Genomic DNA, 15,180 nt, shown 5'->3' on the forward strand with positions numbered 1-15,180 from the left:
AGCGCCGGGGGCAGGGCAGCGAGCCCCGGCTGGGGCTCGGCTCTCCCCCCGGCAGCCAGAGCGCCGCGCCGCCCCCCTCCAGGTGCCGCCCCAAGCACCAGCTTGGGTGCCTGGTGCCTGGAGCCGGCCCTGGTATCAGTATAAGATTAAATAATGCATCACAGCCATCCAAGTAAGGCGCTTTGTCTCTGACTCTCATGCAGCAGGGTGGATCCTGGTGGGGAAATAATCTGGGGCAAGGGAGGGGGAACCTCAGAATATAATCGATACCTGAAATATCAGTCAGATGCCTTCAGCAAAACACCTAATTTACTATTTTCTCCAGATACCGTGTACACACATCATGGGGCCAGATCATCAGCTAGTGTAAATTAACACTGCTCTATATAAATGAATAGAACTACTCATGTGCTTAATTATTTCACTGGGTTGATGTCAGAAGACTCTGCACCTTGCACGATAGAGTCCTAAAAGTGGTATCCACTAAACACATTATATAAAATATCAGGATTTTGCTGATATATATATATCAGCAAAATCCTGATTCCAACCCCTCCTCACATGAAATTTGGGAGACGAATGGGATCAAATCAGGTCCATATTTTGAAAAAAAGTTCTCTGCAATATAGTTCTATATAATATAGATAAGTACAACAGGATTCATTCAAAACTTCGGATCAAGACCACACTTCAACTTGGAATGTTTGAAATCTGATGGCAACTTGGGCCCTTTCTCTACATATTTATACTCTTAAAGTAAATGAAAGCATGCTAATCAGAGCCGTGCTAGCAATTAACTTTAAAATTCTTTTATTTTATTTTGTCAGAGTCACTGTCTCTTATCACATTGCTTATACCTGGGGAGAATTTTGGATGTTTGATATTAAAATAAATCAGAAAAAAACAGTCAGAAGATACAAATTCCCTAATGGATCAGCTTGTCATTTCCCCCCCGCCCGCTCTTCTCTGCCTGAGACATACAGCTGCAACTATGCTGCATTATCAAAAAATTAAATCAAAAATTAAAACATCAGGGAGTCCGAATGTCTGGTTCCAGTGACACAACACTTAGTCAATATCTCTCTTCTCAGTCTGCTAGCAGAGCTAGCATTTTACTGCAACGTTTAATAGTTTCAGTGTTAAGTTACATTTGAAGTATAAAAAGGCCCATATAACAAGGCTGCATTGTAAAGTGAGCTTTGTGCCTCTCTAACTTCAATTCCATACCAATCAATTAGGACATCAATAAATAATATATTAATAATATCTTTTCTTCAACAACACTACTTAATAGTTTGGGAATTTCACGATGGCTTTAAAAAAATTATTAGGGCACCAAAAAGAAAAGAAAAGGCCCCAGCGATTATATCAAATCAAATGGAACAATTAACAATAGATTGCTTTTAATTAAATATTATATCTCACAAGGAAATGATCACATAAATGTGGCTGTATACATAACATTGTGTTCTAATTTGTAGCTCTGACAATCAGGGTTTAGACATCCCAAGCCATAGATGACTGGTGCTTCCCCATACAGCTAAAGGGGAGGACACGTGACCGCCGCACATGTCTCCCCTGCCCAGTGACCCCTCCCACCCTGTGCCCAGCCCGGGGCCACAGCACTCTCCCAACCCTACATTACCTGACGTGCGGAGAGGCTCTCTGTCCTCTTTTCCCTGTGCCTCTCCCCTGGCACGTTTGGCTGCTAGGTGTGGAGTCAGACGGAGCCACTTCTGCCTGAAAGAGCCTGGCTGGGAGGTAGGTGGGTGGGTGTGGGTGTTCGCTCAGAAAACAACATGTTGACAGCCCTGGAGACCCAAGTCCTATATCTGTCCACAGACATAGCATGGGCAACCGCAGTCCAGCCTTCCCTATGCATATGCCTCAAACTTTTTGGGACAGAAACAGCGTCCCAGTAAAGCCTTCTCTACACTGGAACTTTCCCCTTAAGTGTCCCACCATTGATTGCAGCCCCAAGCAGAGATAGTAGTTTGTCTGTACTAAGTGCACATCAACAGTCCATTAATCACTATGTCATCTAGCACTGCCCGGATCATGAATATCAGTGGACAGGCTACCATAGCACTACATATTTGCTACCACAAGTGGGAATGTTAGGGAGCAAATAGGTTAGTAATTAAATGAGCCTGTGCATAGGAGGAGAATTCAGTCTCCAATCCCATTTAATTTGGGACTTCTGCTGAGAATACCAAGAGGGGTTTCAGTGCTTGTCTTTGTGGCTTGATTATTTGTTAACTACAAACTGCACTGTATCACCAACTCATTTAACAAAAAGGCTTCTGAGCAGACATCAGATAGATGGTAATTTTCCAGTCACTTCCAAGCCAAGTCAGAACTGTGTGTGTTTTCTAGAGGTGCAGGACATCTTATTTACCAACCACATGAAGTATCTTGCCACCATGCAACATAAAACACATGCACACGCGTAAATGCACACACGCACACACACGTTTTTACCATCCATGTGCTTTAGTAAATCACCATCCAAGGTTTACTATGGAAGAAATATGGTTTAATGATTGGGGCACCGGACTGAGACCTAGGCGATGCAGTTTACAGGCTCAGGCAAGTCACTTACGGTTTCTCCATGCCTCATTTCCTCATTTGTGAAATGGGGGGAAATGATCCTTATCGTATTGAAACACGTTGACACAGAGATGACACCACTATGTAGGTGCAAGGTCTGCCTTTCCTTTAACCCAGCATTTTATCACCATAACCAGGAAAAAGCAACAATAAAAAGGTGAAAAATAAGTTCTTTGTCTCACAATGGGTACATCTACATTGGAATTGGGGTGTATGATTCCCAGTTCACATAGACATATCAGCTGGTCGAGCTAGCACACTAAAAATGGCAGAGTACCTGGGGTAGAATGGGCAGTGGCTTGGGCTAGTTGCCTAGAGTACATACCCACACAGATTCCACAGGTATGGACTCAGGCAGCTAACCTGAGCTACCACCTATGCTACCTCGGCTACACTCCTATTTGTTGCGTGCTAGCTTGAACAGAGCCAGAGTGGCTATGTCTGCATGAGCTGGCAATGACACAACCCAGCTCAAATGTAGATGTACCCTAAGTTCTCTCTGGAGGTGTAATGGGTTAAATGCAGCACTCCAAACTCCCAGTGAAGTGGTGCAAGTAAGGAGAGTGAGAACTGGTCCTGTACCCACAACAGAGCATGATCTAGATAGAATTTCAGACTTAAACTGTACATTTCTGGCCTCTAGTGATTATTTAAATGCAGAGGGTTTTTTTCTCCTTTTATTTAGAAGTAATGCAGTTTTTAGTAAAATATGAACCAGCAATCCATCTAGCAACATCTCGGCTAGAATTTCTAAACCAGGGAGTAATAGAAAACAGATTTACCTTCAAATGCCCTAAACACATTAAAATTCACATACATATAGTCTGATTGATTTCAGCAGGCATCACTCCAATAGACTTAAAGGAAAGGGTGTGTGGAAGTCCATCAGACAGACCTCCTTTGCATTTAAATGTATATTTGCAAAAAGAGTGTAAAACACTGGATTCTTGATAAAGTTATCTATGATTTTGCATGAGAGCATAAAAAAAGAAAAAAGAAAAAAAAAGAAAAGGATGTGCCTCATATTCCCGCCTGTACAGTAATGGAAGAGGTACATTTCCTATATATACTTGCATGTAGGTCAGGAAAAAATAATATTGCATAGCACTTATATAGCTCATTATAGTTCATATCACAGTTCATTAACTATTCACTAAACTTCACCACACTCTTCTCTCTGTGGAGAATGGCAATGGAAGTGATGTCTGCAGCAGGCAGGGATGTACAGAGCCCCCTTGCCTCGGTTCTTCACAGCTTGCCTGCTAGCATATTGGAAACGATGCATTTCCACTAAATTGGGAACTCTGGTGGCTCCCTCCAGTCTATTAATGGATTTGCCACTCACTCAATATAACAGTCCCTGGGAGGGTTACCTCTGAAATCGGTTTTCTTCAAAATTGTTTTCCTCTGACATGTACACACATGTTATTGAAAGGGTCTCCCTGGGTACTGGACTGATGGCTATAAACCATTTGCTTTGAAGAATAACATGCTGTACTAGAATTATATGGACTTTGCAAACAAATATAAGCGGTGTGTGGTGTGGAGGAGAAGAAATAGGTTAAATTTGTGACTATCAGCCTTCAAAATGACACTTTTCAATAAAAAGAGACTAAGATTTCTTGTTTTGTTTTACAGGCAGGGGAGCAGAGAGGACAGGAAATGGATTATTCAGGTCTTTAAAAGTATCCAGTAAATTCTTTTAAAAGAAAGCTGATCTGCTTACAATGTACACGATCTCACATGGGAAACCAATCAGATGTCCCTAAAATAGCACTTTTCCCCTTTAAATTTGTGAAACCATATTGTGTTATGTCTTCTTATCAGAACACATGGCCACTTATTTATAGCACATTCTCTGCATACATTTGGCCTAAGTGGGACATCAACCCCTCTTACTTCCTTGTCTGATAGTTGTTGGGAGAAATCTGACCTTTTATCAGATTTTTTCCAATGTTTTTCAAGAAAAAAAAATTATGCTTTGGTCTTCATACCTATTACAGGCCATTTGGTTTTTTATGGCTCATTTATTTTTGGTGTTACTTTGCCATTTACAGAAATATGAAGTATTAAATATTATGGTTTTTTCCTCTTTTTTTCACCAGTTCTTCTCAGTCTTTTGATTGTCCTGTGGACACTCAGGATAAAGTTTTCAGTCCCCAAGACCTAAAGTTCAATGAGTTTCCTTGCCTACAAATGCATGTGAAAATCAGGTGATTGCATGTGTAAATGGTTTAAATACACTATCACCCAATCAGCACTGAAATCATGGCAAATGTGAAAACAGAATGCATATGGAACTCTGCTCCCCCCATCTTCTCCTTTTTTGATAATTTGGCAGGTTTATTGCCTTAATCTCATATGACCTGACTCAATGGCCATTGAAATCGATAGAAAGATTCCCATCAATAACAGTGAGCTCTGGATCAGATTCATTGCACATATGACTAAGATTTTCATAACGATACATTGGCAGACAGTGCTGCACAAAATAAACAAACAACAAAAAAACATCACACTTTTGGTCCCACTTGAAGGGAGAGCTCTGTATTTGTTAAAATTATTTAACTCTATTTTCTTCAAAAGTCAGAAAGTGCATCTTGTTAATATCCTTTGCTGGGTTTTTGAAGCTTGCTAAGCAACCATTCTACTGTTACACTGCCTGCCTAGTTACAATGCTGTAAAGCCAAGGACTGACCAAACTACTACAGCTCAGCCTACCTAATGCTTCTTGCTGCGTACATCACTGTCTGCCTGTTAGTCAGCATGGGGGTTTTGTTGTTTTTTCTGTAAGAAAGCATTGCCTTGAGAAAATTCAACCCAGGAATAACCAGCCCTCGAGGCCATACTCCGATACCCCTGTTCAGGTGTATTGTAGCCTGAAAATAATAGGACTGTTCAGAGAATGAGGTACTACTCTGAGTGAGTAAAGAAATATGATTCTGGCCCTTTATTAGAAGAAATCTTCCTGCTTCTCCTCACATTCCTCAAGGCATTTCTTCCTTCTCCTGCTTCTTCATGGTGCCATAACAACAACAGCCTCATTGCGTTGAGGTGTTCTGTCTTCCCAACAATTTAAAAAATTGCAGAGGGGTTGGAAATGAATTACTTACCATATTCAACAGGCTCTCATTTAGCTCATTATATGCTCGTGTATGAATATTTTATATACATTCATCTCTGGAAGTTATCACAGTAAAACACATATTGATCTCGGATCTTTATCTTGGGTGGGTTTTTTATTTCAGAATTTTTGGGGGGTGAGTGGGAGAGGAGGCACTGTTTCCCAGAAGTTCCACATAGATTATGAATAATCCTTAATATTCAACTCCTCTGAGGACAAATGCTTTGGCCTGCATTACATGAAAGCAAAGGGGGAGAGTGGCTCCAGCATGTTGACATTTAGTTTCCTGTAATATGGTGCTCTATCAAAGAGCATCAAAATACTGTTTATGTTCAGGTTTCACATAAACACTTCAGCTGACATTTGATTGCCTATCAGGTGATCTTTCATTTTGAAAATATCCCAATTTATTACACAATGTAAAAAATGTTCTTGCCAGGTTCCCTGTGTAGAGGTCTTATTGGTTTGGTTTAACTAGGATTGAAGGTTAACTTATTTGTGTTTTAACAGTGTAAGACAGTGGCTATCAAAGCGGATATGATGAGAATCTTGCTCGGTTCCTACACTGACCTATACAAGGTGATGTATTGCAAGACTGATTGCCTCAATCAGTGCACGGGATAGACAATGGTCACTGAAGGAGCAGCTATCCAGAACTTCCTTTTATCCTCCTTGTTCAATGTATGCTTCCATGCTTTATTTAAAGCACACTATTCAATCCCATCTCTGAGTACAGAATTATTAATTTCCTCTGAGTCCTTCACAAACAATGATTCTATCACAACATCCCCTGTGAAATAAGAGTGTCTTATGTCCATTTTATGGATGGAGAACTGACATAGAGACATTAACATCAAAAGTGTACACTGATTTTGGCAGCCCAATTTAAGATGCCAATGACCTGATTTTTTCCAGAGTACTTAGCACTACATAGCATTTCATATATTCAAAGCACAGCACCCAGTGACTTCAGTTGCAGCTGTGAGTGCTCAGCACTTCTGAAAATCAGACTGCACAGTTCCAAGTCAGACATCTGACAAATAAGTAACACACACTTAGTGCCATCTGTGAAAAGTTTAAGTGACTTGACTAGCTATTTGCTGACAGCAGAGAAATGGTGAGACAGGAATCTCAGGTTGTATTCCAGGTCGTAAGGGAGTGTGCTCTAGTGGTTACACACCCTTCTGCCCTCGTCTCCCTTCCTTTGGAGCTTCATCTTAGCCTCTCCCACTACCCAGTCTCCCCTCAGCTTCTTGTCCCCAGGGCCGGTTCCAGGCACCAGCTTGGCAAGCTGGTGCATGGAGCGGCCACTCCGGAGAGGGGCGGCATGTCCAGCTATTCGGCGGCAATTCGGCTGATGGTCCCTCACTCCTGCTCGGAGCGAAGGACCTTACGCCGAATTTTTTTTTTTTTGGCTGCTTGGGGCGGCCAAAATCCTGGAGCCGACCCTGCTTGTCCCAGCCCTAGAAGTCCACCCCAAGTCCCAACCCCCCAACTCTTGTCTCAGTCACTGCCTCATCATCCCTCCAACTTCTAAGTTAGGCTGCTTCCTCTTCCTTCTTGCTGCCTGGACACCAGCAAAGGGAACCTTGAAAGCACAGAAGAAAGTCTCCCTGTCCTTAGTTCCTGTGCCTAGTGCCACAGTACAGAAAATAGTCTTTTTTTTTAAATAAAATATAAATGCATGATCCAACTTCAGCTCACCCCCATCCTTTTTTTAAAAAAATTTCACGTGTGAATCAAGCCCTATTTGCATTTTTACATACCAGTTACATTGTTATACCAACACCTAATATAAATTAAACTGAGGGAAAGAAGAGAGGAGGCAGCCTAGTTGAAACCATTTTTCTTAGCATAAAAACATTACAAATGTAGCCTATTCAAATATGAAATGGTCATAAGGATCCTAGCAACTTGCTACACTGTGTAATTGTAAGAGAAAGCAGAACATAACCAACTTTCCATCTGTTTGGTTCTTTTCACTTAGGACTCAATCCTGGAAGGTACCGAGTGCCCTCATCTGCTACAGACCTTGGTGGAAGTTGAGAGCACTCCATGCCTCTCAGGAGGTGCCCAGAATCTTGCAGGAGCTTAGTCAGCACAGAGAGTACAGGAACTCCCCCCACTCTACCTTTCTTCACATCATTCTCTCTATGGCAGGTAACACTCTTCTCCGTCCAGGAATGGGAATGAAGAGTTGTCATCTGAGGCAAATCCATTCCCCTTCCAGACTCATTTACAACTTTGTCCTGTCTTCCTGTGATCATTTATTCAAAACATACACAGCACTTGCTTCTTCCAGTCATTTGAGCAATCAGGAAATCTTTTGACTGCAAGTGTGAGTTGTTCTTTCTTTGTTAGGCGCACACACACAGAGGAAATTCTGTCCTAATCTGTATTTGCACACAAAAGGTATATTTTTATAGACAATATCTTTGAAATTGGGCAAAAAAAGTAATAATTAGGCACCGACAGAAAAGGCCAGGTTTTCAGATGTTGAGAACCAACTCCTATTGAAGCCCATGTCAGCTGCGGAGGTGCCTAAATGTGGATTTAGGTTCCTAACTTTAGGAACCCAAGTCTGAAAATGTTGGCCCATAGCACCTGTTATTTTCCTCATCAGCAAGGATGAATTCAATGGTAAATGCAGCACCATAGCTCACAACTCAGTATCCATCCTTCAGAACCATCTCAGCCCCTTATTCCCTAGTCAGCTTGTTCCTGTGGTTTTCTCACAGTGCTGTAGCTGTTAATTGCACATTTCCCTCATCTACAATATATCTTTGGCCTGATTTTCAGAGGCAATGAGAATATGCAGTTCCCATTGACCTCAGATGGAGTCACGGGTGCTCTGAAAAACAAGGCCTAGATACGTCAATAAGGCTCTGTGCCTAGTCTGAAACACTATGTAGGGATTATCCCAAACCACCTTTCAGCTAGCGGCCAATACATCTACATGTGTGAGCAAGATACAAGTGAACTTTTTACAGCTCAAAAGCCTCTCACCCCATCCTACATCACTACCTTTGAGAAAAGAGGTGCTGTCAACTCCTTGTCATACAAGACAGAAGTAGTAACTGTTTTTCACACTTCTCACTAAAGTGACCAAGCACTTGACTACAGTGAAGGCCTCATGTCATCTCCCTACAGCATCCTTACAGCAGTGAACAGCACGTGTCAGGCAGCTATGTTCCCCTCTCCATCTCAAGACAGAGAGGCAGTCCCTCAATGTGAAAGGGACAACAGAAATTGCACAGAAGAGCACAAAGATCGGATTGCTACTGGTACTCAGCACTGAGAGGGATAAGACTAAGTGATTAACAGAATACTTTGATTTGCAGGCCCTGGCCAACCTCTGTGGGTGAGGTTCCATATAGCTTTCAATAGCTCCTATTTTGGTCAGTGAAAGAAAAATGGCAGCTGCTGCCACAGCAGAGCCAATTGCCTCAAGACAGGACTCCGAGGATACAAGACACTTGGGGGCCCAGTGGCTGGGAATTCATTGCAACTGCAGAGGCATTTGAAAGAATACTCAGGAACCCTCTGAATTTATTGTCCCTGATTTCCAACCTGCTTGAACACTGTGTGTTCCAAAGAGTCACTCAGACTCAACCATTATTATAGTCACATCCCACTTATGGGAGAATGTGGACAAAAGGGGAAAAGTCTAATAAATAATAGGGTGAAAACTGGAGCACAGAGGAGGAGAGAATAAAAAGCAACTCAGAGATGGCAAAAAAAGGAAAAGAGGAGCAGAGAAAGGGAGGAAGAAAACATCTAATGAAAAAATGTAGCACTTGTTCTTCAGGTGACGTGCCGTTCTGTATCACACCAAATCCAGCATACCCGGCCCAGGCAGAATCTCACTGCAAGGCTGATCCTTCAGTGGCACAGAGCCAACATAAAGGTTTGGCCACCACATATCCACCTTGCAGCATAGATACAGAAAGGGGGTGGGTCTAGAGAAAAGGGAACACGATCGCAATATCTATATACCACCCTGACCTTGGGCTGTGATTTTGTCCACTTATAACCATTAAAAGCTGGCATACTGTATGTTACAGCAGCTCTCATGCTGCTCTAATGTGATACAGAAGGAACTAAGGTTATGGGAGTGCAAAAGAGAGCTTTAAACCTCCTTTGCACACCACCCCCTGACCTGCACCATGTGCTTTTTGGCCATGCCAGAAGCTATGGCCCATAATATACACATCTACAGCATATATATAGTGTTCAAACCTGTCTCACCAGAGGTCAGCTTTATACATAATTCACAGCACAGACAGCCATTTAGCTGGAAAATAAATGAATGAATTGCCCTTGGAACAAGCATGGATTTGAATTCAACTAGCGAAAAGTTCATGAATACACACCAGTTTTCTGAACCCCAGAAGGCTGTTACCAATTCCCCCTTACCCTCTCAACTCCATGGTTTTGACCCATCCCAAGTTTTCCTTTCAAGTAGTCTTTTTAGTCACGTTTGAAGGACTTTCCAACAGTTATGCAATAGTCACTGGCTCATGCTCTGTGTTTAGAGCAGTTGGATTAGGCGGGCACACTGCTTTGGCAACTCAGTGTATTATAAAATGACACTCCATGGGCCTCTGGCTGGAAATAAGCAACACATTTTGAAGTTAATGTTCAAATCAATCAACCAAGTCTTCACACCTCACTTGCTGATAAATATGTAACTTAACTTGATAAATTCTTTGATTCCAGGGTTGTTTAGTTCTGACATCATTCCTGCCTATTTGTCTGTTTCGATATCACATTACGTTTTTCATTATCCTGGACCCTAAGCAAGTGATGCATGTTACTAATTCACACTAGAAATAACAGAATTTTGTGTAGTTTTTAAACTTACTTTTCATTGGAATTACTTACAAGTAAATAGGTATCTGTAAATGTGTTTATGTATCTATAGTTACATCTATCTGTATCTTAAGTAGTTATACTCCAGAAGACCTTATTAAGCAAGAACTTATGTTCTAACGTTAACATCATTCCACACAAGCTGAAGCCAATGCCTATAGGAATATATTGAAGTACAAATACACTGTTCCCCCTACATTCTTGATAGGGACAATTACAAATAGCAAGGCATTGTTTCGGAAACCCTTATCCTTTCAAGCCTTCATTTCTTTTACACACAAAACTCATCAACTTGACATGCAGGATCATCCCTTGAGATACTGAAAAAATTCACTCACACACACCAAATGGATCTATCTGTTGATACACATTAAAATGTCCACAGATTAAAAACATATTTAATATTACACCAAATCCTGCAGTTTGTACCAAGTTAAAAATCCCATTGAAGTCCAAATCAATAATAGCGGAAGCTGAAAATCACTGGGAAGAGTTTGCTGGGTTTTTTTAATTTTTGTTTGTTGGTTTAGTTTTTTTGTTTTATTTTAATTTGGGAAGGGGTTTGTTTTGCTTGGGGGGTGTCCTTTGATTTCTGCTGTTCAATTTTTTCTTACTGATTACAAAGGTAAACTATGTGAATTTATTACTGAAATAATTTCAGTTACATGGCTTAGATGCAAGAGCACTGTGACTCCAGAGGTGCGAGTATCATTCCCACCTCTGCCACTAGCCTGCTGCATGAACTTGAGACAGAGATGACCTGTACCTGCTGACAGTGTGCGGGGGGAGGTACAGAGTGAAGGCAGAGGCTTCAGCAGATGTTACTGAGAATGCTCAGTCCGTGTGAGCATGCTCAGTACAAGCCAAGCAGAAAATCTGTGGGGACATGTGACCTCGCATGCTCTCCCCCTCCCCCCATGCATCACCTCTGTCTTGAAAAAGGCACCTCTCTGCTTATGTCTAAACTATCCCATCTGTAAAACGGGAATAATGATGCTTATATCCTGTGTAACCCACTTTGAGATCTGTGGATGAAAAGTGCTACAGAAAAGTTATAATAATAATATCCAAAGTTCGATTTTTACTTGGGCTCCAATCTTGCAACTCACTCTTAGTGGATGGATCATTAAATCCAGGGGGCTCTGAACAGGCCCAGGGGGTCTTGCCCATGCAGTATAAACTGCAAGGTCGAGACTGTGAGTGTAACAATTACAATTCTGCAAAACCAGTGTTTACATCGCTTTTATCATGGGGGACAAAGACTTATTTTTGTAGAAAAAGCCTCAAACATGCCAAAGCAAATGTGACCAATGTTTGTAGAGTATACATGTGAATACCCTTCCTGTGGAAGATGGCAGGTAGCACAATGAGGAAGCTAGTAAGACCTCTTTGGAACAAGGACCTCAGGAGAGATTGCTCATCACTGAATAGTATCAGCTAACAGGGATAATGATATTAAAACTCATCAGTGATGCTAACCAAATTTTTATTTTTAGTATTTAGATTTTCTCCTGAACAGAAAAGCCAACATTATACACTGCTGCAAGTTTCCCAGAACATTTAAATACAAATAAAACTGAATTTGCAGAAATATTATATCTCAGATCAATGTGCCTCTTTTAAAATAACCCCTTAAGTGCCAAAAGTGCTACTTTAAAAATACGTTTCTTAAAGGCTTTATAAATAGAATCCCATAAAATGCTAATATAGGGTCTCAGCATGGAAATTAGGGGCTAGATCCTTGGCTCCTCCACAGACCCTTTGCAATATATTGGCAGGACAAAGGGGCTGGAAAGACAACTTAACTGTCTCCTGAAATTTCCCACAGCACTGGGGAATTGCTGGGATGTATGGAACCAGTGTAGTAGCTGTATGTCACCCTTTTCCTTAACTCTGGCTCAGGGAGTGGGGCTGGAAGAACGGGGGCATGGCTGGAGCACAACTGTGTTCTGGCAATTCCCAGCTGCCAGAGTGGCCCCTGGGGGCCATAGGCAGCTGGATGCAATCCACAGCAGCCCACACTAAGCCCAAAGATCAGGAAGCTGTAAAGGTGGCAGAAAGCCAACTTCCCCTTTCCTTCAATCCAGCCAGGTCCTGCATTGAGTGTAATTCAACTGGACCTGAGAATCCAGCCCTATATTGTTCACATCAAATTAGAAATATGTTACTACATGGAATCATAGAAAAGTAGAACTGGAAGAGACCTCACTAGGTCATATAGTCCCCTGCACTGAGGCAGGACTAAGTATTACCTAGACCATCCCTAACAGTGATTGTCTAACCTGTTCTTCAAAACCTCCGGTGACAGAGATTCCACAACCTCCCTAGGTAGTCTGTTCCAGTGCCTAACTACACTGACAGTTCGGAAGTTTTTGTCCCAATCTTTCCTTGTAGGACGTTTGCTAGACTTTGAATCATTTTTGTTGCTCTCCTATGGACTTTTCCCAATTGGCCCACATCTTTCCTGATGTGTGGTGCCCAGAACTGCACACAGCACTCCAGCTGAGGCCTTACCAGTGCTGAATAGAGTGGAAGAATTATTTCTTGTGTCTTGCTTACAACACTCCTGCTAATACATCCCAGAATGATGTTCGCTTTTTTGCAACAGTATTACACTAAAAGAACAGGAGTACTTGTGGCACCTTAGAGACTAACAAATTTATTTATTTAGTATTACACTGTTGACTCATATTTAGGGCTAGTCTACACTGGCAACGCTAAAGCACTGCCATGGCAGTGCTTTAACGTACCACGGCGCAGCGACCACACAAGAAAAAAACCCACCTCCACAAGGGGCGTGGCTCCCAGCGCTGTCTACACTGGCGCTTTACAGCACTGAAACTTGCTGCACTCAGGGGGGGTGTTTTCTCACACCCCTGAGCGAGAAAGTTGCAGCGCTGTAAATTGCCACTGTAGACAAGCCCTTAGTTTGTGATCCACTAAAACCCCCAGATCCTTTTCAGGGGTACTTCTTCCTAGGTGGTGATTTCCCACTTAATGCAAATGATTATTCCTTCCTAAGTGTAATACTTGGTATTTATCCATACTGAATTTCATCCTATTTCAGACATTCCTCCAGATTGTCAAGATCATTTCAAATTCTAATCCTGTCCTCCAAAGCACTTGCAACCCTCTCCCAGCTTGGTTCATCAGCGAACTTTATAAGTATACTCTCTATGCCATCATCCAAATCTTTTTGGAAGATATTTAATAGAATCAGGCCCAGTACAGATTTCTGTGGGACCCCACCTGATATACCCTTCCAGCTTGACAATGAAACAATGATATCTACTCTCTGATTAAGATTTTCCAACTAGTTGTGCACCCACCTTATAGTAGGTTCATGTAGGCTGTTTCCCTAGTTGGTTTGTGAAAAAGTCAAACCTTACTAAAGTTGAGATAAATCACATCTACAGGTTCCCCCCATCCACCAGGCTTGTTACCCTGTCAAACAAGAATATTAGGTTGGTTTGACATGATTTGTTCTTGGCAAACCCATGCTGACTGTTACTTATCACAATATCTTTATATGCTTACAAATTGATTGTTTGAATGTTTGCTTCATTATCTTTCCAAGTACCGAAGTCAAGCTGACTGGTCTGTAATGCCCTAGGTTGCTCTTATTCCCCTTTTTATAGATAGGTACTATATTTACCCTTTTCCTGTCCTCTGGGCCCTCCGTAAGATAATTTTGAATGACTCAGAGATCTATTCAGCCAGTTCTTTAAGTATTTTAGGATGTACTTCATCAAGCCCTGCCGAGTTGAAGACATCTCACTTGTCTAAATAATTCTTAACTTGTTCTTTCCCAATTTAGCCTCAGATCCTAACCCATTTACACTGATGTTCACTAGGTTAGTCCTCCAATCACTGCTAACCTTTAGGACAAAAACAAACAAAAAAGGCATTTAACACTTCAGCCATTGCTGCATTTTATGTTATTTCCCCTCCTCCTTATTGAGTAACCAGGCCTAACCTGCAGCTACCTCTTCCAAGAGGAAACAAAGGGTGGTGGTAGTCAGTGACTGTCTTCTATGGGGGACAGAGGTATCCTGGGAGGTGTGCTGCCTGCCTGGGGCCTGTATCCGAAACATTGCGGAAGGATTGTCAAGGATCATCATAATCAAAGATGCCTTTTTATCTCTCACTGCTTCTTTTACATGGTTGTTAAGCCACGGTGGCTCTTTTTTAGTTCTTTTACTGTGTTTTTTAATTTGGGGTATACATTTAAGTTGGGCCTCTATTATGGTGTCTTTGAAAAGCGTCAATGCAGCTTGCAGGGATTTCACTTTAGTCACTGTACCTTTAATTTCTGTTTAACTAACCCCCTCATTTTTGCATAGTTCCCCTTTCTGAAATTAAATGCCACAGTGTTGGGCTGTTGAGGTGTTCTTCCCACAACAGGAATAATTAAAAAGGGGATAGAAAATAAGATAGAGAGTATGTTATTGCCCTTGTATAAATCAATGGTACACCCACATCTTGAATACTGCGTACAGATGTGGTCTCCTCATCTCAAAAAAGATATACTGGCATTAGAAAAGGTTCAGAGAAGGGCAACTAAAATGATTAGG

Source organism: Terrapene carolina, unplaced genomic scaffold (genome assembly GCF_002925995.2).
Source record: "Terrapene carolina triunguis isolate 2854851 unplaced genomic scaffold, T_m_triunguis-2.0 Scaffold131, whole genome shotgun sequence".
NCBI lineage: Eukaryota > Metazoa > Chordata > Testudines > Emydidae > Terrapene > Terrapene triunguis.